Source organism: Mustela erminea, unplaced genomic scaffold, assembly GCF_009829155.1.
Source record: "Mustela erminea isolate mMusErm1 unplaced genomic scaffold, mMusErm1.Pri scaffold_10_arrow_ctg1, whole genome shotgun sequence".
In the NCBI taxonomy this organism is placed as follows: Eukaryota; Metazoa; Chordata; class Mammalia; order Carnivora; family Mustelidae; genus Mustela; species Mustela erminea.
In genome coordinates, this window is record NW_022476393.1 from 45578 (window position 1) to 67710 (window position 22133).

A 22133-nucleotide genomic window follows, 5' to 3' on the forward strand; every position below is an offset into this window, starting at 1 on the left:
TTTGACATTGATGAGCAAGCCACAGACCAAGAGTACCTCTGCAGGTAAATGGGCCCAAATGTAACCTGGATCCTTTCATTTTGTTGTTTTGAATTTGCTCCAAAGTCCAGGGAGATAGCTCTGGGGCATGGATGGGGCTCTCTGTTCAAGAGCACAGGAGGTAAATGAGCCATATGTTCCCCTCAACACCACTCCTGGGACAGGCCAAGTCAAGCTACTACCTGTGTGCTACCCTGTGGCCTCAGCAGGGCCAAAGCACAGCCTGCTCCCTGGATGTGGAGAGAACAGGGATGCAGTCCCTGAGCCACACATTTTGAAGCCAGAACTCTAAGGGAACTATGCATGTGGGCTGGTGGTAGCACAGAAAATGGCAGGCACCATGCTGCCCTGAGAGCCACGCAGGCTCCTGGAAGCCTCAGAGTGGGGCTTCAGTGCCTGCTCTGCATTCCAGATTGCCCCTGCTCTGTCCTGACTCAGACCTAAGCTGGAACCCTTACGGTTCTTCCAAGGTCAGGTGGCATAAAAAGGGCCTATAGTAGTTGGAGTGGCCCTGGGAAGGGAACCCCCTGAGGCAGATCCTGGGATGAGGCTGGATGGTATATCGGGAGCTCACTGAGATGGGAACTCACAGCAGATTGCTGTGGGAACAGGGAGTCCAGTGTCTCTGGAGGGTGTCTACATCACTGCCTCAACAGCTCTGTCCCTGGCAAATGACTGAATCTGTCTGTGCCCCATGTCTTCTGTAGAACTGGGTCTCAGAGCACTTTCTCCCCCAGAAATTGGCTGAGGATAAACCAAGACAATGAATAAGCACCTTACCAGTGCTTGAAACAGAAGCGCCATCCATGAAGACACATCTCCCTAGGATTGCTTGGTAGGAAACGTGTCTTGGAACCCCTGGCTCAGCTGACCATGTGCTCTTGAACATCAAAGAAAAAGTACCTGGCTTCAGGGAGCCTCCCTCCAACATGGTGACTCAGAACCACCCTGATCCAGTTACACAACCTCCTCTCCAGGGACATTCCTGCCTATCTGGTAAATATCGGGCTATGTAGACGCACTACCCTGCAAGCCCTGCCCCAGGAAGCCTTGGGCCCAGCTGTCTTCCCACATCACCAGGACAACGGACCTGGGCCTCTGACCTTACCTCGCTTCTCAGTGGTGATGATGGTGGCCTCTAGGGGCTCCCCCAGCCCTGCCTCATCTTGATCATCAGCCTGAAGATGTACGCTGACTCTGGGGCCAGCTCAGTGGCCATGAATCACCTCACCATAGCTCCCATCTCCAATTGTGGTGAACGTGCTGGAGTTGCTGTTGGCCAGGCAGTAGGCGGTCTGATACCCTATGGGTGGGACAGGAGGGCCATGCATCAGTCTCTCGGACCCCACATTCCTGCCACTACCACTCTTGCCGTGTTTCCACCATGTTCTTCATCCTCTGCCAGCATCTGAGAGGAATGGCACAGCCGCAGTGGCACATGGAGCCTCTGAGTGCTGGGCCCCCATGACTCTCGTTCCCCTTCATCCATCCCACCACCAAGATATGGAAACAGTTTCATCTTTAGTGATTGAATACTTACATAAAACACCAGTACTCATCATATCAGCCATTTAAAACCTCCCAAAATACCAAGTTCCAGAACCAGATGCCTTTCATGGTAAATTCTACCATTCAGGGAAGGATTCATACCAGTCCTTTGCCCGCTTTTCCAAAAAACAGAAGAGAAAGCTTCTAAACCCACTTGCTGAGGCCAACATTACCCTGATACAAAAATAAATGAGGACACCCCAAGAAAAGAATCTTACAGTCCAATATCCCTGATAACTATAGATGCAAAAATGTTCAACAAAATACTAAAAACCCAAGTTCACCAATATGCTGAGATGATCATATACTATGATCAAGTGGGATCTTGCAGGAATGCAACGATGGTTTACAGGAGCACATCGATCAAAGTGATATAGCACATTAACAAAATAAAGAATAAAAATGATGTGATCATTTGAGAAGCAGGGAAGAATTTGACAAACTTTAATATCTGTTTTCAATCAAAATTCTTAACAGAGCACGTAGACCAGGAACATACCTCAACACCAAAAGGGCCATATATGGGCCACCTGGGTGGCTCAGTGGGTTAACGCCTCTACCTTAAGCTCAGGTCATTATCCCAGGGTCCTGGGATCAAGCCCCGCATTGGGCTCTCTGCTCAGCAGGGAATCTGCTTCACCCCTCTCTGCCTCTCTGCCTACTTGTGATCTCTCTCTCTCAAATAAATAAATAAAATCTTTAAAAAAAAAAAAAGGCCATATGCGACAACCACACAGATTACGTCACATCCCATACTGAAAAGTTTTAGCTCTTTCTATTTCCTCTACGATTGCCGAAGTTAGGAACACTGTCACTTTTTCCTTGCCACTTTTACTGAACACAATATTAAAAATCCAAGGCAGAACAATTATGCAAGAAGATAATCAGAAGGCATCAAAACTGGAAAGAAAAAAGTAAAATGGTCACTATTTGCAGATGATACAGAATATAAGGAAAACCTCAAAGAAGCCAGTGAAAACTTGTTCAAACTATGACTAAATTCAGTAAAGGGACAGGATACAATATCACTACCCCCAAACCTACTGCATTTCTATACACTAATAACGAATCATCAGAAAATAAATTAGGAAGATCATCCCACCTTAAGTTGCATCAAAAAGAATAAAATACCCAGGAATAAACTTCACCAAGAGGTAAAATCTTGTATAATGAAAACTACAAGACAGTAAGGAAAGAAACTGAAGGCAACACACATAAACCGAAAGTTATCACATATTCATGGGTGAGAAGAATTAATAGTGGTAAAATGTCCATACTTCCCTAAACCATCTACGTTGTAATTCCTATCAAAATTCTAAGGACATTTTTCACAGAAAGAGAACAAAAGGACCTAAAAATTTGTATGATGCCACAAAAGACTCTGAATACCAGAGCAATCTAGAGAAAGAAGAACCATACTAAAGGCATTGCAGTTGCTCATTTCACACTAATGACAAAGCTTGAGAATCAAAACAATCTAGCATTGTCATAAAAACAAACACACACATCACCAGAAGACAGGAGAGAGCCCAGAAATAAACACACACATCTATAGTCCGTTTAAAGGTCCGGGACCTTTATGACAAAGGAGCCAAGAATAAACAAGGGGGAAAAAACAGTCTCTGTCATCAATGGTGCTGGGAACACTGGAGAGCCACATGCAAAAGAACAAAACTGCACCATTCTCTTACACCATATACAAAATTTAACTCAAAATGGGTCAAATACTTGAATATAAGTCCTGGAACTATAAAACTTGTAGCAGAAAACACAGGGTTTGGTAAGGTCCTTGACATAGGTCTTGGTAGTGGTGCTTTTAAGCTGATACCAAAGTAAAAACAAAGAAGCAAAGTGTGGGCCTACATCAAACTATAAAATGTCCAAACAACAAAGGAAACCATCAACAAAATAAAAAGGTAACCTAAGGTAAAACATTTGTAAATTATATATCCAGTAAGGGGTTAATATTTAAAATATAAAGAACCCATGCAACTCAACAGCAAAACAAAACAGAACACACAAAAGCACCAAAACTCCACAAGTAATCAACACCAGCAGATCCAAATAGACATTTTCCTGAAGAAGAAATACAGATGGTCTACACAAACACGAAAAGATGCTCAACATCATTAATCGTCAGGGAAATGCAAATCGAACCAGAATGAGGCACCACTTCACACCTGTCAGAAGGGCCATTATCAAAAACACAAGAAATTGGGGCACCTGGGTGGCTCAGTGGGTTAAAGCCTCTGCCTTCAGCTTGGGTCATGATCTCAGGGTCCTGGGATCGAGCCCCACATCGGGCTCTCAACTCACCAGGGAGCCTGCTTCCTCCTCTCCGTCTGCCTGCCTCTGTCTACTTGCAATCTCTGTCAAATAAAGAAATCTTTAAAAAAAAAAAAGATTAAAAAAAACACAAGAAATAGCAAGTTTTGGTGAAGATGTGGAGTAGAGGAAAACTCTAGTGCACCATTACTAGGAGTATAAAAGGGTGCGGCCACTATGGAAAACAGTACAGAAGTTCCTCCAAAAAATGAGAAACAGAACTGCCAAAGGAGCCAGCAATTCCCTTTCTGAGTATTTATCTGAAGGAAATAAAATACTAACTCACAAAGGTGTATTCACCCCTGTGTACACTGCAGGATTATTTACAACAGTGAAAATAAAGAAACAACCTAAATGCCATCAGTGGATGAATGAATAAGGAAACTGTGGTCGATAAACACAGTGGAATTCTACTCAGCCATAATAAAGGATGAAATCTTTTGATTTACAACATGGTGGCCCTTCAAGGCATTATGCTAAGTAAAACAAGCCAGACAGAAAGACAAATACTAGAAATCACATGTAGAACCTTAAACAAAACAAAAACAAAAATATGAGCTCACAGATGGGGGGTGGCAGAAGTTTGGGGATGGAGGTGGGAGAAATGGGTGAAGGGGTCAAAACGGAAAAAGAAAACAAACCCAAATATAGCATCTTTTTTTTCAATTAAGTAATCTGTACCCCCAATATGGCTTACACTCATAACCCGGACATCAAGAGTCAGACACTCCACTGACCCAGGCAGCCAGGGTCCTGGAATTATAGCATCTTCTGATACTCAATGTATGGAGAAAGGGGAAACTAATTTAATCTATGGTATTTTGAGGGCTAGGTATTTTTTGGTAAATGTAAAAAGTAAAGAACACATTCTTCAGGGTCACACACTCAGGACTATATCTAGTTCTAACATTTATCATGACACTGAGCAAGTAACTTACCTTTTTAATTTAATTATTTATTTGAGAGTCGGGGGGGCATAAGCAGGGGGGGACATAAGCAGGGGGAGGGACAGAGGGAGAGGGAGAAGACGACTCCCCACTGAGCAGGGAGCCTGACCTGGGGTTAGATTCCAGGAACCTGGGATTATGTCCTGAGCCAAAGGCAGAAGCTTCAATGACTGAACCACCCCAGTGCCCCTACTTAACCTCTTTTCTGCCTGTCTGCCCACCTCTGAGGATATTATGAATATTTGCTTTTAGCATAGCTTCTATTTAAATTTAAAAATAGTTTTTAGAATTGAGTGAAATAGAGATCACTTAGAATAGTACCTATGAGAGTAAGCCCTCAAAAAATGTTATAAAAAATCTTATTCTGGGGGTACCGTAAGCCCTCAAAAAATGTTGTAAAAAATCTTATTCTGGAGGTACCTGGGTGGCACAGTCAGTTAAGCAGCTGACTCTTGATTTTGGCTCAAATCAAGAACCCAAGCTCCTGGGAGAGATCCCTGCACCAGGCTCCACACTCAGCGGGGATGCTGCTGGAGGATACCCTCTCTCCCTCTGACCCTCCCTTCTCTAGCATATGCTTGTGCACTCTTTCTGTCTCTACAATAAATAAATATGTCCTTAAAAATCTTATCCTGGGGCGCCTGGGTGGCTCAGTGGGTTAAGCCACTGCCTTTGGCTCAGGTCATGATCTCAGGGTCCTGGGATCGAGTCCCACATCGGGCTCTCTGCTCAGCAGGAAGCCTGCTTCCTCCTCTCTCTCTCTCTGCTTGCCTCTCTGCCTACTTGTGATCTCTCTCTGTCAAATAAATAAATAAATAAAAATCTTTAAAAAAAAATAAAAAAATAAAAAACATTGGTGGTTGCACAATCACTTTCATAATTGGGCAGTATCTCCTACTAGTTTATAAAGCACTTTTATACACATTCTCGTATTGGAGTCAGGATATGGTCATGGGAGAAGAATTTATTGTGTTTATTTACAGAGGAAAAAAAAAGAAAACCAAACTTAGAGCAGGGGTGTGCTTTGTTCATGGCTGCAGAACTAACAGATGATCTTCTTATTTTCAGTCCAATGGAGTAGAACAAGAAAAAATCCAAACACTGTAACAAGAGCCAATGAAGGGCATTACAACTGATAATGGAATTAATGCAGTAAAACGATGCAACATAAATATTTACCCACCCAGCATGGAGCAACTAAATATGTAGAGCATATATGAACAAACCTAAGAGAAGCAATCAGCACCAATACCATAGGGAACTTTAATACCTCACACTTCTCTCAATGATCCCCCATCCAGACAGAAGATCACAAAGGAAACATCAGCCTCAGACAACCCGTTATTTAGATGGACTTGACAGATACACACAGAACCCTCCACCCAAAAGCAGAAAATGGAATATACTCCTCTCAAGTGCCCCTAGAACGTTCTCCACCTTAGGTCATATGTAAGGCCACAAGACAAGTCAATAAATTCCAGAAGCCTAGAATTTTCCCAAATGATGACTGAAATCAAATCAACCATCTTTTCCAACCACAGTGGTATAGAACTAGAAGTCAATTCCAAGAAGAAAACTGGAAATTCATAAACACAGAGACTAAACAACATGCTACTGAACAACCAATTGGGTTCATGGGCAAACCAAAATAGGAACACAGAAATACTTTGAGGTAAATGAAAAAATAATACAATGAAACAAAATTCACAGAATTCAGTAAAACAGGTTCTAAAATGGGGCACCCGATTAGTCGATTAGTCTAGTCGATTAGTCGGTGGAGCTCTGTGACTCTTGATCTTGTGGTTTTGAGTTTCAACCCCACACTGGGCATAGAGCTCACTTTATTTTTTTTAAAGATGTCATTTATTGATTTGACACAGAGTGGGAGAGAGAGACAGACAGACTGAGCAAGGTGGAAGGAGCAGCAGGCAGTAGAAGAGGGAGAAAGGGGCTCCCCGTGCTGACCAGGGACCTCATGCAGGGCTCAATTCCAGGACCCTAAATTCATAACTTGAGCCAAAGTCCAACACCTAACAGACCAAGCCACACAGGCAGCCCTTAGAACCAACGTAAAAAAAAAAAAAAAAAAAGTTGTTCTAAGAAGGAAGTTTATAGTGATACAGGCCTAACTCAAGAAACAAGAAACATCTCCAATAAGCAACCTAACTTGATACCTCAAGGAAACAGAAAAGAACAAATAAAGTCCAAAGTTAGTAGAAGGTACACATCAGAACTTAAATAAAGTTCATCATCACTAGCCATCAGGGAGATTCAAATTAAAACTACATTGAGATATCACCTTACACCAGTTAGAATGGCCAAAATTAGCAAGACAGGAAACGTGTTGGAGAGGATGTGGAGAAAGGGGAACCCTCTTCCACTGTTGGTGGGAATGCAAGTTGGTGCAGCCTCTTTGGAGAACAGTGTGGAGATTCCTCAAGAAATTAAAAATAGAACTTCCCTATGACCCTGCCATTGCACTCCTGGCTATTTTCCCCAAAGATACAGATGTCATGAAAAGAAGGGCCATCTGTACCCCAATGTTTATAGCAGCAATGGCCACTGTCGCCAAACTGTGTAAGGAACCAAGAGGCCCTTCAACGGATGAATGGATGAAGTAGATGTGGTCCATATACATTATGGAGTATTATGCCTCCATCAGAAAGGATGAATACCCAACTTTTGTAGCAACATGGACGGGACTGGAAGAGATTATGCTGAGTGAAATAAGTCAAGCAGAGAGAGTCATTTATCATATGGTTTCACTTATTTGTGGAGCATAACAAAAATCATGGAGGACATGGGGAGTTAGAGAGAAGGGGGTTGGGGTAAATTGGAAGGGGAGGTGAATCATGAGAGACTATGGACTCTCCAAAACAATCTGAGGGGTTTGAAGTGGCGGGGGGGATGGGAGGTCGGGGTACCAGGTGTTCGGTATTATAGAGGGCACGGATTGCATGGAGCACTGGGTGTGGTGAAAAAATAATAATACTGTTATGCTGAAAATAAATAAATGGAAAAAAAACCAACAAGAACTATAACAGATCAACAAAGAGCTGGTTCTTTGAAAAGAACAAAGCTGACAGAGTCTCAGCCACTCAAGCTAAAAAAAAAAAAAAAAAAAAAAGAGGACTCATCATCAGAAATGAAAGAGATGTTCCCTGAAACCATTGATATGCAAAGACTCATAAGAATGTACTATGAACAATTACACCCCAACAAGATGAAGCTGGATAATCCAAAAGAAAAGGATACATTTCCAGAAACATACAACCTGCCAAGATCGAATCCTAAAGAAACAGACATCTGAACAGACCAATGAGCAGTAGAGAGATTAAATAAGAAATCAATTGCAGGGTCATAGAGAGAAGGGAGTTGGGGTAAATTGGAAGGGGAGGTGAATCATGAGAGACTATGGACTCTGAAAAACAATCTGAGGGGTTTGAAGTGGTGGAGGGGTGGGAGGTTGGGGTACCAGGTGGTGGGTATTACAGAGGGCACGGATTGCATGGATCACTGGGTATGGTGAAAAAATAATAAATACTGTTATGCTGAAAATAAATAAATTAATTTGAAAAATGAATAAGAAATCAAAAACTTCCAACAAGCAAAAGTCCAGGACCCCATGGTTTCACTGGTGAATTCTACAAATCATCCACATAAAAAAATGAATACCAATCTTTCTCCAACTCTGCCAGAAAAACAAGAGGAAGGAATGCGCCCCACCTCATTTTAGGAGCCCAGCATGGCCCGTATCGAAACCTCCCAAGGCGCTCCAAGAAAATTACAGACTAGTATCTGTGATGAACATAAACATAAAAATCCTCACCCAAATACCTGCAAACCTAATTCTACAATACAGGAAGAAGTATGATCCAGTAAGATTTATTTCAGGGACGCAACGGCGGCTCAACATCCACAAATCAAACTAATGTGCTGAATTCACAAAACGAAGGATCAACATCATAGGACCATCTCAACAGATGCAGAAAAAGCATTTGATAGCGCTGCTACCAAATCACTGCCCCCTGACCTGTGCTTCTGCCACCTGGCTGGTCCCCACACCCTGTACCACTGCCACCCCACTGTGCCACCCCCAGTGCCCTTACTGCTCCCTTGTGCACCCACCAGGACTCTGCCACCCTGCTGCGCCACCCTCCAGTGCTTCTACTGCCTTGGTGCCTGTGTTTCCAACAGCACCACCACTGCTACTGTGGTCACCCTGCTCCTGCCCATCTCCACTGCCCCACCCAGCCCCCAAGCCATGCTGTGCCATTGCCATGTGGCTGCTGTGCCACTGGTCCCTCCCAACCACATCCAGGCCAATCCCTCCCCGCTTCGCCTCCCTGCTTTGCCTCCCCACCTGCTGCCATCTCAAATCACTGCCTTCCTCAAATCACTGCTGCTCACTGCCCACCCCCCACCATTGCTTCACTGCATACTGTCCCCTTGCTGCCACGGCTGTGCAGAGCCCCTGCCCTGCCCACACAGCTATTAACCTGATGCTCTTGCCCTGCTGGTCCCACCAAACACCTCCGAACTTCTCCCCCCTGTCGGCCCCCCACCCCTGCTCCAGTGCCTCCAGATTCCCTCCCTGTTGACCTGCTGCTGCCGCCCCACGCATCCCAGCCTTCTCCCAATGCTGCTACTGCCTGGGTGCCCCCGCCTCGTGACCCTGCCATCCGCAGCACACGCCTCATACTGTCCACCTTACCACCACTGCTGCAGCTAAGCTGCTGCCCTGTGCCCAAGGCCACTGCTGACCTTCACTGTCCAGCCCCATTGACAGGCACTGAGGCCCTACCCTGCCCTTCGTGCCCTACCTGTGCAGTTGCTGTGCCGCTGCCTCCCAGATGGTTCTGTCCCCCCTTCTCCGCATGCCACCACCAACCGCCTGCCACCCCACATGCACCCGTGCAGCCCACCCCGCCCACCACCATGCTCATTCCTGTCCTGATGCCCCACCACATTGCTGATACCACCCCCATCTGCTCTCCCCACACCCCCACTACCAATCCCCTGCCCCTCGCCGTCACTGCCCCCTTATCGCTACCCTGCTTCTGATCTGCTGCCACCCTGGGTCCCACTCTTACCCTATGTCCTGCTGCTTCCCTGTGTTCTGCAGCTGCTGGTCTTCATAGCCCTGCCCTGTTGACTTGCATGACTGCCCCACCTGCCACGTTGCCCCCCTGCTATTCCTGCCCACCCCTCCCTGCAGCTACCACCTCGATGCTACCCCTGTCCCCCACTCTGGAGCCTTCCCGATTCCCTACCCCTGTTGCCCCGCTGCTGCCGCCCCATGAGTCCTACTCCACCTTCCCCGCACTGGTACCACCAGGCTGCCCCCACAACGTGAGCGGCTCCCACCACGCTGCACCACCGTCCACAGCGCCCCCACTTACAACCACCATTGCCTCTCCACTGCTACCCTGGGTCCACGCTGCTGCTGCTGCTAACAGTGGTCCCGCCCTGTAGACATGCACCAAGCCCAGCAAAGCCAGGCCCTTGCTTCGCTGCCTGACCCACCACACCATGACATTGACACCCTGCTCATATCCTGCTAGTCCTGCCCACCCCCAAGGACACTACGGCCTAGCTACTCCCCTTCCCCCACTCTGATGCCTCCTGGCTGCCAAGCATGTGGCTGCCCAGCACGTCCACCAACCCCGGCGCGGCTACCAGCTTGCTGCTCCCCAAAAATGCACCCCTGCCACCCAGCTGTGCCCCCCCACAGGCCCCCTCAGTGCCGGGTGGCCTCTGTCCTGTGCCCCGGCCTCTGCTGCGCTTCGCTTCCCCGCCTCGTTGGCAAGCACTATGAGCAGGCCCAGCAAGCCAGCCAAGCTGTCTCTGTGCTGCTGCCTCAGGGCTGGTCCACCCTCCCTATGCTGCCCTGCCGCCTCTACTCCACCCAACCCCTCCAGGTGCCACACTGCTGACCCCCTCAGATGGCACACAGCTCCCGACCCATGGCCACTACCCCTCCCTGCACCACTACTGACTGGTTGCCCCCTCCCCCGACTCTGGTGACCCCAGCTCTCTCCCCCACTGGTCCCGCCCCCATACCTGAGCGTTTTCACCTCTCTGACACCTCCTGGCACCCTTGCAGCCCTGCTACCCTGCTCACCACGCCAAAACACTGGCCTCCCGATGATGCCAGGCTGGTCCCTACCCTCCACCCACCACCACCGCCTAGCTGCTTCCCTCTCCCCCGTCTCCGTGGTCTCCCACTGCCAGCCACATTACCGTGCTACTAGCGCCCTATCCACCACCTCCCCGTGCTTCCACCACATTGCAACCGCCCACATACACCCCTGTCCTTACCTCAGCTGCTTCCACTCCGCTGCGGCTCTGTGCCCCAGGCCTCTGCTGCGCTTCACCTCCCCGCCCCCTTGGCGCGCAGGATGGGCCCGCCCACCACCCCCTCCTAACTGTTGCTGCCCGGTTGCCTGGGGCTGCTCCCACCCCCTCACCCCCTCACCCCGTCACCCCCTCTGCTGCCGCCTAGATTCCGACCATCCCCCACAGGTGCCACGCAGCTCCCACCCCTCCCTGTGCCACTACTGTATGTTCCCTTCCCAGCCTCTGGTGAGCCCTGCTCCCTCCTCCGTGATCGCGGCCTCCTACCTCAGTATTGCCTCCCAGTTGCAAACCCCCAGGCCCATGCAGCCCGGCCCACCACGCCCTGACATTGACGCAGCGCTCATGCCCGGCTTGTCCCGCCCCCAACCCCCCACTACTGCCTGACGGCTTCCCCTCCCCCCTGCTCCGTTGCCTCCCCGCTGCCAGGCACGTTACCGCTACTTCCGCCCTGAATATCCGCCCCCCTCCCCGCGCCTCCTCCACATTGCTACAGCCACATGCATCCTGACACCCTGCTGTGCCCTCACCCTGCCCCGCTTACCTCAGCTGCCGCCCATCCGCTGCGGCCCTGCGCCTCAGGCTTCTGCGGCGTTTCGCTGCCCTGCCCCCTTGGCGCGCACGATGGTCCCGCCCACCCCGCACGCCCCCCGCCATTGCCGCACTGCTGCCTGGGACTGCTCCCATCCCCTCACCCCTCTGCTGCCTAGATTCTACCCAACCCCCAGAGGTGCCACATGGCTGCCCCGCTCGGGTGCCACGCAGCTCCCACCCCTCCCTGTACGACTACTGCCTGCCCCCTTCCCGCCTCTGGTGACCCCTGCTCCCTCCTCCGTGATCCCGTCCCCCTACCTCAGTTTTCTCTCCCGGCTGCAAACCCCTCAGGCTTATTCAGCCCAGCCCACCACGCCCTGACGTTGACGACCCGCTAACGCCCGGCTTGTCCCGCCCCCAACCCCCCACTACTGCCTGACGGCTTACCCCTCCCCCCTGCTCCGTTGCCTCCCCGCTGCCAGGCATGTTACTGCTACTTCCGCCCTGAATATCCGCCCCGCTCCCCGCACTTCCTCCACATTGCTACAGCCACATGCACCCTGCCACCCTGCTGTGCCCTCACCCTGTCCCCCTTACCTCAGCTGCCGCCGATCGGATGCGGCCCTGTGCCCCAGGCCTCTGCGGCATTTCGCTGCCCTGCCCCCTTGGCGCGCACGATGGTCCCGCCCACCACGCCCGCCCCCCGCCGTTGCTGCACCGCTGCCTGGGGCAACTCCCATCCCCATGGAAGCAAACGAATGTTACAAATTATGGCTACTTTTTGTTGTTGCTCTGAACAATCAACAGATAAACATTTTCTATCACACCACTCTTCATAATAGTGAATTCTATACAATTCTGTTATTTAAATGGCTAAAAGTATAAAATTATGTTTTAAATGTCATATAAGTGGACTTCAGAGTGAGATATGGAAAAGTCAAAGAAATAACAATCCTTGAAAGAAAGTGATGAAAATGGAAGAATTATTATTTTCTACCAGAGGATCTTCTCATAAGTAGAGGAAGAATTTTGATATATAAGGCATATGGAATGAGCCGTTGTAGTAAATTTTGTATTGTATGTATGTAAATTGACACAAAATAAATAGAAGCAACATACCATGAATAGATAAATTCTGTTCCAGGAACACACGGGCATTCCTGTTCCAAAAAAATACATAAATCTACTCTTACTCATCACTTGGTGAAATATGAAAATAACAATTATTTCAATAGATGAAGATAAAGCATTTGATTAAAAGTGTTAGTAATTAGATACAATGGATAATGGCATATACAAGCTACATATAGAAAAACTCAATAATTTCTTTTACATAAGTAAATGATAGTTACAAAATGTAATCATTACATATGACCAACAAAAATGCTTGATTTTAGAAATATAAACATAAACCTGAAATATGCTGCAAATATTAACCAGATAACATACTGTGAGAGATTTTTATTTACTCCTTAGAATTTTCTCTGTTTAAAATTTCTCTACAGTGAAACATCAAGACTACGTAGATTATGAAAAGGAACATAGAGACCAGACCTCATTCACAACAGCAACAAAAACTTAAAATATCCAAGAGTAGCTTTATTGTTTTAAAGATTTGTTTATTTTAGAAAGAAAGAGTGTGTGTGTGTGTGCGTGTGTGTGAGAGAGAGAGAGAGAGAGAGAGAGAAAGGGAGTGATGGGCAGAGGCAGAGAATTTTCAAGCAGACTCCCTGCTGGGCACAGAGCAGGGAGTGGGCTCTGTGCCCACTCTGGGCTGGATCCCAGAAATGAAAAGATCATGACCTGAGCTGAAACTCAACAACTGAGCCACCCAGACGCCCCTTCAAGAGTGGCTTTAAATGAGAAGAAATTAAAATTAGATCAATCTTAAATATGTAAGAATAAAAAGGAAGAGTAGAAGGAAGAGAAAGAAGAAAGACAAGAGCAGAAGAGTAGTAGTCAAGGAGTAATATGAATTTTACTAAAGCTGGCATGGGACAAAACTAGAAAGGAAGAAATAACTTCATTAGTAGTATCTTTGTGGTATGACCAAATGTAGTTTGTTTTTATTCTATATGCTTGAAAAAATATCTTCCTATTTTTTATTTCATTTTTAACTTTAATATTTACCATTCAAAGAAATATTTTGGGACTTCAGGCAGGAATTTTCCTCAACCACACTGCATCCCCAAAGTTTTTCTATATGGTTGATCCCCCACCATATCTTAGTCTTGGAGATGATCATTATTTTCTCTAACATGAATCAGTAATAATAGACATTCTTGCATCATGTTTGTTTCTTTTATTGTCCTTACCACAATAAGTCCTTATTAACTTAGTTATGTACATGTTAAATGTCTCTTGATCTCTCACTTATCATTAACTCCAAAAGGGCAGTCAGCTTTTGTTTTCTTCACCAATATATAATCAATCGCCTAGCCCATGACACATTAGGTAGGAACTCAATAAACACGTTTGGATGAATAAACAATGTAAATGAGGAAAGTGAAATCGTAACAGAATTTGGAAATTTAACTGAAAATCTATAAGTACAAAATAAAAATTGATTTGCTGGACAAATGGTTGCAAATTTGTCATGACAAAACTGGCCATCTGTGTCCAGATTTTGTTTTCTGTAAACAGACTCTGTAAGTCTGTAAGTGAGTGACTCTGTAAGTGAGTGACTCCTTAAATTTTGCACCCTTGGGAACAAACCTGTCTCATTCTGATATCTCTGTTAATTTATCTATTATTTATTATATCCATAAACTTATCTTTTAAAGAGAAAAGAGGTCATCTCCAGGGTATTTCATCTTCCCAACTACCGGTTCCTGAATGCCTTTCCTTTTATACAAAGAGTATTATCTGTGTTCGGATTTTGTTCCTCTCCTTTAATATGATGTTGACTATTGTTGGTCTTCTTCTTTCAAGTAAATTTAGAATTAGTTTGCTGATATCCGTAAATTAACTTGATGGTATTTTGACTGGGATTGTCTTGAATCTACAGACCAATTTGTGAAGAACCTGCATCTTGACCATATTGAATCTTATATGCATGAATAAGGAGACTTTCTCCCGTTCTTTTGCTCATCGTTACTTTCCATCAGCATCTTGAGTTGTTCTTATATAGATAAATGGTTACGTTTCCCTTTCTCCTGCTAGAGGTATGAGGAAATTTTTCTCCACTATTAACTATGAGGACCTGGTAGAACCCCTGGAGGTAAAACTCACAAATGTATAGAGACCCCCTATGGCTGGGTCCCCTTGGAGTTTGTTTTTGTTTTGCGGGGCTTGTCCTCACTTAGAGTTCTTACCAGAGTCATATCCACACTAAACCTCCAAGCAATTCACTAATTACAGCTCAGGTTTCCCAACCCCAGGACTGGTTTCTGTGGAAGTTTCTGCTCTGGAAAGTTGTAATTCTCTGTCTCTGCCTGTCTGTCTCTCCAGTTTTAGAAGCAGTGGTTTGTCCATGAACTCACTCTCTGAAATATCTAAGGAGAATTGCTTATTTTTCAGTTTCTTCAGCTTTTTAGTTGTTGGGAAGGAGTGACAATTTCTAAGCTCCTTATTTCTCAGACCAAATCAGTTGTGCTTATTTTCTTTTTTTTTAAGAATTTTTTTAATTAAATTTATTTATTTTCAGTATAACAGTATTCATTTTTTTTTCACCACACCCAGTGCTCCATGCAATCCATGCCCTCTATAATACCCACCACCTGGTACCCCAACCTCCCACCCCCCCACCACTTCAAACCCCTCAGATAGTTTTTCAGAGTCCATAGTCTCTCATGATGCTTATTTTCTTTTAAGATTTATTTATTTATTTGAGAGAGGGAGAGAGAGAAAGAGGTGGTGGTGGGGCAGAAAGAGAGGGAGAGGAAGAAAAATCCTAAGCAGACACCCACTGAGTGTGGAGCCTGACACAAGGCTCCATATCATGACCCTGAGATCAGGACCTCAGCCAAAACCAAGACATCACCACCCAGGGACGCCCAATTTTCCTTATTTTTTAATCAACATCTTCAGGTCTTGCAAACCCTTATCTCTCTTTTCTAACTTGCCTTTCCAATGATTGCCAATTAAATCACTCACTGAACAAAAGTTACAAAGTACCTGCTAAATTTAGTAAGACCTCTGCAAACTCTACAATAATCTGTAACCAAGATGTACCTGCTTTTATGGTTTTATAACCCAGAGGAATAAACCTCAGTGAATTTCTTCCATTTCTATTATCTGACTATTCAATCTAGTTAATAAGCCATTTCATTAAACATTTAAAAATATTCTTATATGATATCATCATCTACATGGAAAAGGATTATATTATGATATCATATAAGAATATTTTTAAATGTTTAATGAAATTTATTTTCAGTAATAAATGAAACAAACACAAAGTTAAAATTGTGGTGGTCCCTGAAAGTAATTTCAGTCATGAACTGCAAAAAGTTTGTCAATAGTTACAAGTGGGAAATACATTAGCAATGGAAAGACAATGCACTGGGGAGAGATGATTAAAGGAAATTGGATTTTGGTACTGGTAAAACGTATTTTCTTTTAAACGGAATGTCACTATTTCAAGTTACCTCTAAGTTTTAGGCAAAACAGTCTATGATATTTTTTATTTATGTACTGCGATTTAGGTAGAACAAAAAGTAATTTGAGATTTTGCTATGGTAACAAACGTGAAATTGCCAAAGTAGTAGGATGACACACTCAACAAAAAGCAGTCTCTATGTTTGCCAAGAGGATCTGCACCACAACTCACTTCAAGGATTTTAAATAAGTCTACCTAACCAAGTGGGAAGTTTGCAAGGAGGAAAGCACTTGTAGCCTTTCCAGAAATACAATATTACCTTGTTTTACTTATTTTCCAAGTAAACACATTCCAAAATTCTTTAGGAAAATTGTAAATTTGTTCTAACAAAAACCTAGGTGGTAAAAATATTCATCATGTGATTTAAATAAATACCTCTCAAGGAAGCAAAAGCGAAAATGAATTTTTGGGACATCATCAAGATCAAATCTTCTGTACGGCAAAGGAAACAGTCAACAGAACAAAGAGGCAATCCAAAGAATGTGAGAAGATATTAGCAAATGACAATATAGACAAAGGGCTGATATCCAGGATCTATAAGGTATTCCTCAAACTCAACACACACAAAACAGATAATCATGTCAGAAAATGGGCAGAAGACATGAACAGACACTTCTCCAATGAAGACATACAAATGGCTAACAGACACATGAAAAAATGTTCATCATCACTAGTGATCAGAGAGATTCAAATCAAAACCACATTGAGATACCACCTGACACCAGTTAGAAGGGCCAAAATGAACAAGACAGTAAACAATGTGTGTTGGAGAGGATGTGGAGAAAGGGAAACCCTCTTACACTCTTGGTGGGAATGCAAGCTGGTGTGGACACTTTGGAAAACGGTGTGGAGATTCCTTAAGAAATTAAAAATAGAGCTTCCCTATGACCTTGCAATTGCACTACTGGGTATTTACCCCAAAGATACAGATGCAGTGAAATGAAGGGCCATCCATACCCCAGTGTTCATAACAGCAATGGCCACAATCACCAAACTGTGGAAAGAACCAAGGTGCCCTTCAACGGACGAATGGATGAGGAAGATGTGGTCCATATACACTGTGGAATATTATGCCTCCATCAGAAAGAATGAATACCCAACTTTTGTATCAACATGGACAGGACTGGAAAAGATTACACTGAGTGAAGTAAGTCAAGCAGAGAGAGTAAATTATCATATGGTTTTGCTTATTTGTGGAGCATAACAAATAGCATGGAGGACATGGGGATATGGAGAGGAGAAGGGAGTTGGGGGGGAATTGGAGGGAGGGACAAATCATGAGAAACTGTGGACTCTGGGAAACAAACTGAGGGATTTGGAGGGGCAGGGAGTGGGAGGTTGGGTGAGCCTGGTGGTGGGTATTATGGAGGGCACATATTCCATAGAGAACTTGGTGTAGTGTGGAACACTGAAAAGAAATTTTTAAAAATTTAAAAAAATAAATAAAAATTTAAAATAAGAAGTGGGGAAGAACACCAGGTGTTGTAGAAAAGTGTTGAATCACTAGATTTTTACACCTTAAACTAATGTTATTCTGTACATTAACTGAAATATAAATAAAATCTTAAAAATAAATAGATAAAAAATATTGCTCTTAGCCTGTGTAACAGATTGTTCCCATGTTTGGTTTTTTCCCCTACATGAATTTTTAGTTCCATATGTTTCCATCTTCTTATGTCAAGCCTTCAGCACTTTTGTGTTCATTCAGAGTTCAAGTAAAAAATTTTAACATTGGTAATTATCAAACTAGCAATTAATTGTGATATTTAATAAAAATCAATAAGACAAAACTGCTTGTAGGTTTGAGAACACATTGATAAATCAAATTAATGAACAGTATATTATGGAAATACAAAGTATAACAAATCTCAAGGAAGCACAAGATTCATCTTTGACTTCCAGCTTCCTGAAATGTATACATGACCCTCTTCAAATAACAAAACTCTCCCTCATTTATTATTTCCAAATGTAAAAAAGATATCATCATTTATTAACTTTGCACTTAACATGTACTCCATAATTTCCAGCTCCTGTGGATTCAACAGCAAATTAACAAATCAGATCCCAGCCTTTTCCCTTTTGAAGCTTTGAATTTGTGGTCCCCACCTGAGGATGGCAACTCCTCTGGTTATCATTCATCTGCCTCTTCTTCATTCAGTTCTTAGTAAATTATTTCTCTTTAGGCCCTCTGTGATCATCCTGCTGAATGGTCTACTACTCTATCCCCATCATCTTTTTTTTTTTAATTTCTTTTCAGCGTAACAGAATTCATTGTTTATGCACCACACCCAGTGCTCCATGCAATATGTGCCCTCCATAATACCCATCATCTTCTATCACAAAACTGGCTGGTTTGCTTAATCAGTTTTTGAAATTAATTTATTCATATTTTTGTTTATTTTTTTCATATTTTTCTAACACAGTATAATGAAAATCCCATAGAGTTGACTTTGGCTGCACCTCCAGCAAAGTGACCAATACATTCTACATATATTTGTCAATAACTCTTACTTGAATTAATTAACTAATTCATCAGTGAGAAGAAATCAGAGAGGGAGAAAAACCATGAGAGACCTTGGAGTCCAGAAAACAAACCGAGGGTTACAGAAGGGAGGGGCATGGGAGGATGGGGTAATCGGGTGATGGGCGTCAAGGAGGGTACATGTTGTGATGAGCACTGGGTATTATACAAAACGAATGAATTGTTGAACACTACATCAAAAACCAATGATGTACTCTGTGGATAATCCATTAGTCTCCTCCAACTCTTCTGAGGTTGTTTCTGCTCTCCAATAGGCTCTTTTTTCATTTTCTCAAAGAAAGTGATTACATTTTGTGTGGCTCAGAGATTGTCTAGCAGGAGGTAATTATGGGATTACTGAAAAGGTAAGGAGTAAGGTATGGCCCTTTTTCACTCCATTGATATTTTGTCCCATTTTCTTCTCCCACCTGTAGCATAAGGGGTGGAATCAACTTTTCCCAAAGATCTTGCATATGCGCTAAAGTATTGCAAACTAAATTTAAAAATGGGAAATGGTTGTTTAAAGTCCACTCACAATCTCTGGTATATCTGTAGAATAATTAATGGGTTTAAATTACTTCAAACTACTATTACCATAATAAATTTACAATTTTTTTTCTTTTCAAAGACAAATGTAATTTTTCTAGGTGGGTAAAACTTTAATTTTTTTTTAATTTATTTTCAATATAAGAGTATTCATTGTTTTTGCACCAAACCCAGTGCTCTATGCAATCCGTGTCCTCTCCAATACCCAAAACCTGGTTCCCCCAACCTCCAACCCCCTGCCCCTTCAAAACCCTCAGATTGTTTTTCAGAGTCCATAGTCTCTCATGGTTCACCTCCCCTTCCAATTTCCCTCAACTCCCTTCTCCTCTCCATCTCCCATTGTCCTCCATGCTATTTGTTATGCTCCACAAATAAGTCAAACCATATGATAACTGACCCTCTTGCTTGACTTATTTCACTCAGCATAATCTCTTCCAGTCCCGTCCATGTTGCTACAAAAGTTGGGTATTCGTCCTTTCTGATGGAGGCATAATACTCCATAGTGTATATGGACCACATCTTCCTTATCCATTCGTCCATTGAAGGGCATCTTGGTTCTTTCCACAGTTTGGAGACCGTGGCCATTGCTGCTATAAACATTGGGGTACAGATGGCCCTTCTTTTCACTCCATCTGTATCTTTGGGGTAAATACCCAGGAGTGCAATTGCAGGGTCAAATTCAGGAAATGCATATTTGCATTTTTATTGTGTTATTCGCAAATTTATGCACGTTAGTGAAATGTCATCCAAAAAAGAATAAAATAGGCTAATTGCAACTTTACATTCGCCACTTTCAGTCCTTGAATTTTTATAGTTTTTATAGTTCCCTAATATCTTCTTTAGTTGTCTGCTTTCTTTATGCTTCCATGATCATGGCTAATGCATGTCACATAGCTGTTGGGATTGGAGAGTCCTGAAAACTGCCCATGTCATTGAATTAAGAGTATCTTTCCAAAGACAGTTAAACATCAGAGACTTTTTCTCAGGCAGGGTCAAGTTAAGGTCTTCCACAGTGTTTTTGTAAATTTAACTGCTCTTGGCATTCCAGTGTTACCTAACTTTAAATATGGCAAGGCATACAAGCTATTTCCTGTGCGTATTTTATTCAGGGTTTTTTGTTTGTTTGTTTGTTTGTTTGTTTTTGGTTTATTTTTTTTTTTACCAAAACCTTCTTTATAAATATGTTTATATTTTGGTGTGTTAGTTTTTGGGAGCTAGCTTTGGTTCTATTGGTGAATTATTTACATAATGGTTTTCTTATCTCTAAAGTGAGTAGGTTGCACAAGATCACCATGATGTTCCAACCTCCTGCAGAGCTCTGGCTGCTAAAATGTGACTACCCTCATGCTATTCCCTTGTTCAAGAAGCTGTGCTGGTTCCCAAGTACCTGTGGCTATGAGATCAGATTCCTCTGTTAGAATTTCTAGGCTCTCCACCTTCTAGGGTATCTCTCCCTCATATTAACTCTTGGTTCTCTGATACACAAACATACTGCACCTCACAGAGGTTGTCTAGGATTTAGGTGCTGGTGCCAGAATAGTTTTAAAATCCACATTCTTTACTTCACTGAAATTTTTTTTAAGTAGAATACACAAAATAGTGTATTTAGTGATATAGTACAAATTGTGATTCTAAAGACTGAAGGGTCAAATTGAGATTATTCTTTTTACGTGGACATAATACAAAAGCTAAACAAAAACTGATGCTTCATGCTGAAGTATAATGGCTTTTAAGAAGAAAATTTTGTTGAAATATTTGACTTGCAGAGTAAAATCTCATCACTTATGCAATGTAAGAATATAGTTTGGTCTCAAGATTTTAAAGTTGTAAAGTAAGCACCCACTTTAGTTATTTGGTATTTCTGGTATTTCTAATTATTTAATACTTTCATGTTTTATTTTAAATTTTTCTGTTTTTTAAAAATTTTTAAAAGATTTTATTTATTTGAGAGAGAGAAAGAGAGGGAGCACAAGGAAGCAAAGCAACAGGCAGAGAGAGAGAGAGAGAAGCAGGCTCCCCACTGAGATGGGAGCCCGATGCGGGACTTGATCCCAGGACACTGGAATCATGACCTGAGCAGAAGGCAGCTGCTTAACCCACTGAGCCACCAGGCGCCCCTGGAATGATGCTTTTAAAGGCAAAAACAAAAGTGAGATTCATGAGATAAGAGAACTCCTACAGAATGTTATGTGATCCAGAATTCAGTAACAATTATTCAGTAGGTAGGTAGTAAACTTAATAATTCACCCAAGTAAAGTTGTCAACAAGGGCCTCATAAATTTGGTAGAATGATTTAAAGTCCTTTTCCATCAAAAGAACACTTACAGATATTAATGAAATCCAAGATCAACTTCTCTCATCATAAGTTAAGTAAAGCTTAACAGTAACTCTCAGGATAAACTGTTGGTGCTGGCTACTGATGAAGAATTAAGGACGAATTTTGAAAATATAACATCACATTATTTATCCTAAATAAAAAATTAAGAATGAGTGTCTTGAGCTTACTGAAATTGCTTTAAAATCACTTCTTTCACTGCTATCAAAATATCATTTTGAGACTGATTCCTCTATGATAAGTTTTAAGACACTGAAATAGTTCAGGTATGTTACTCCCTGTGAATACTGTTGTGGCCAATAGAGGCTATATTAGATTAGTCAAGCAAGGAACAAGTTCATTTTTACATTATAACTTTATATTTTGATGTGTAAGGTGTCT

At 43.3% G+C, this 22133-nt stretch overlaps 1 long non-coding RNA gene across 6 annotated transcripts in view; it reads right to left on the reverse strand.

The window, feature by feature from the left end:
- Window positions 1-12482, reverse strand: part of LOC116583958 — a 53551-nt gene extending 41069 nt beyond the window's left edge. For 5 of the 6 annotated variants that reach the window (XR_004282981.1, XR_004282980.1, XR_004282979.1 and 2 more), the window contains exons 1-2: window positions 12348-12482; window positions 1148-1342 (exon numbers count right to left, since the gene is read on the reverse strand). This is a non-coding gene — a long non-coding RNA (uncharacterized LOC116583958). Of the gene's footprint in view, window positions 1-1147; window positions 1343-11760; window positions 11862-12347 lie in introns of those variants that run through there. The other variant, XR_004282982.1, reaches the window with a different exon arrangement.
- Window positions 12483-22133: the final 9651 nt, after the last annotated feature.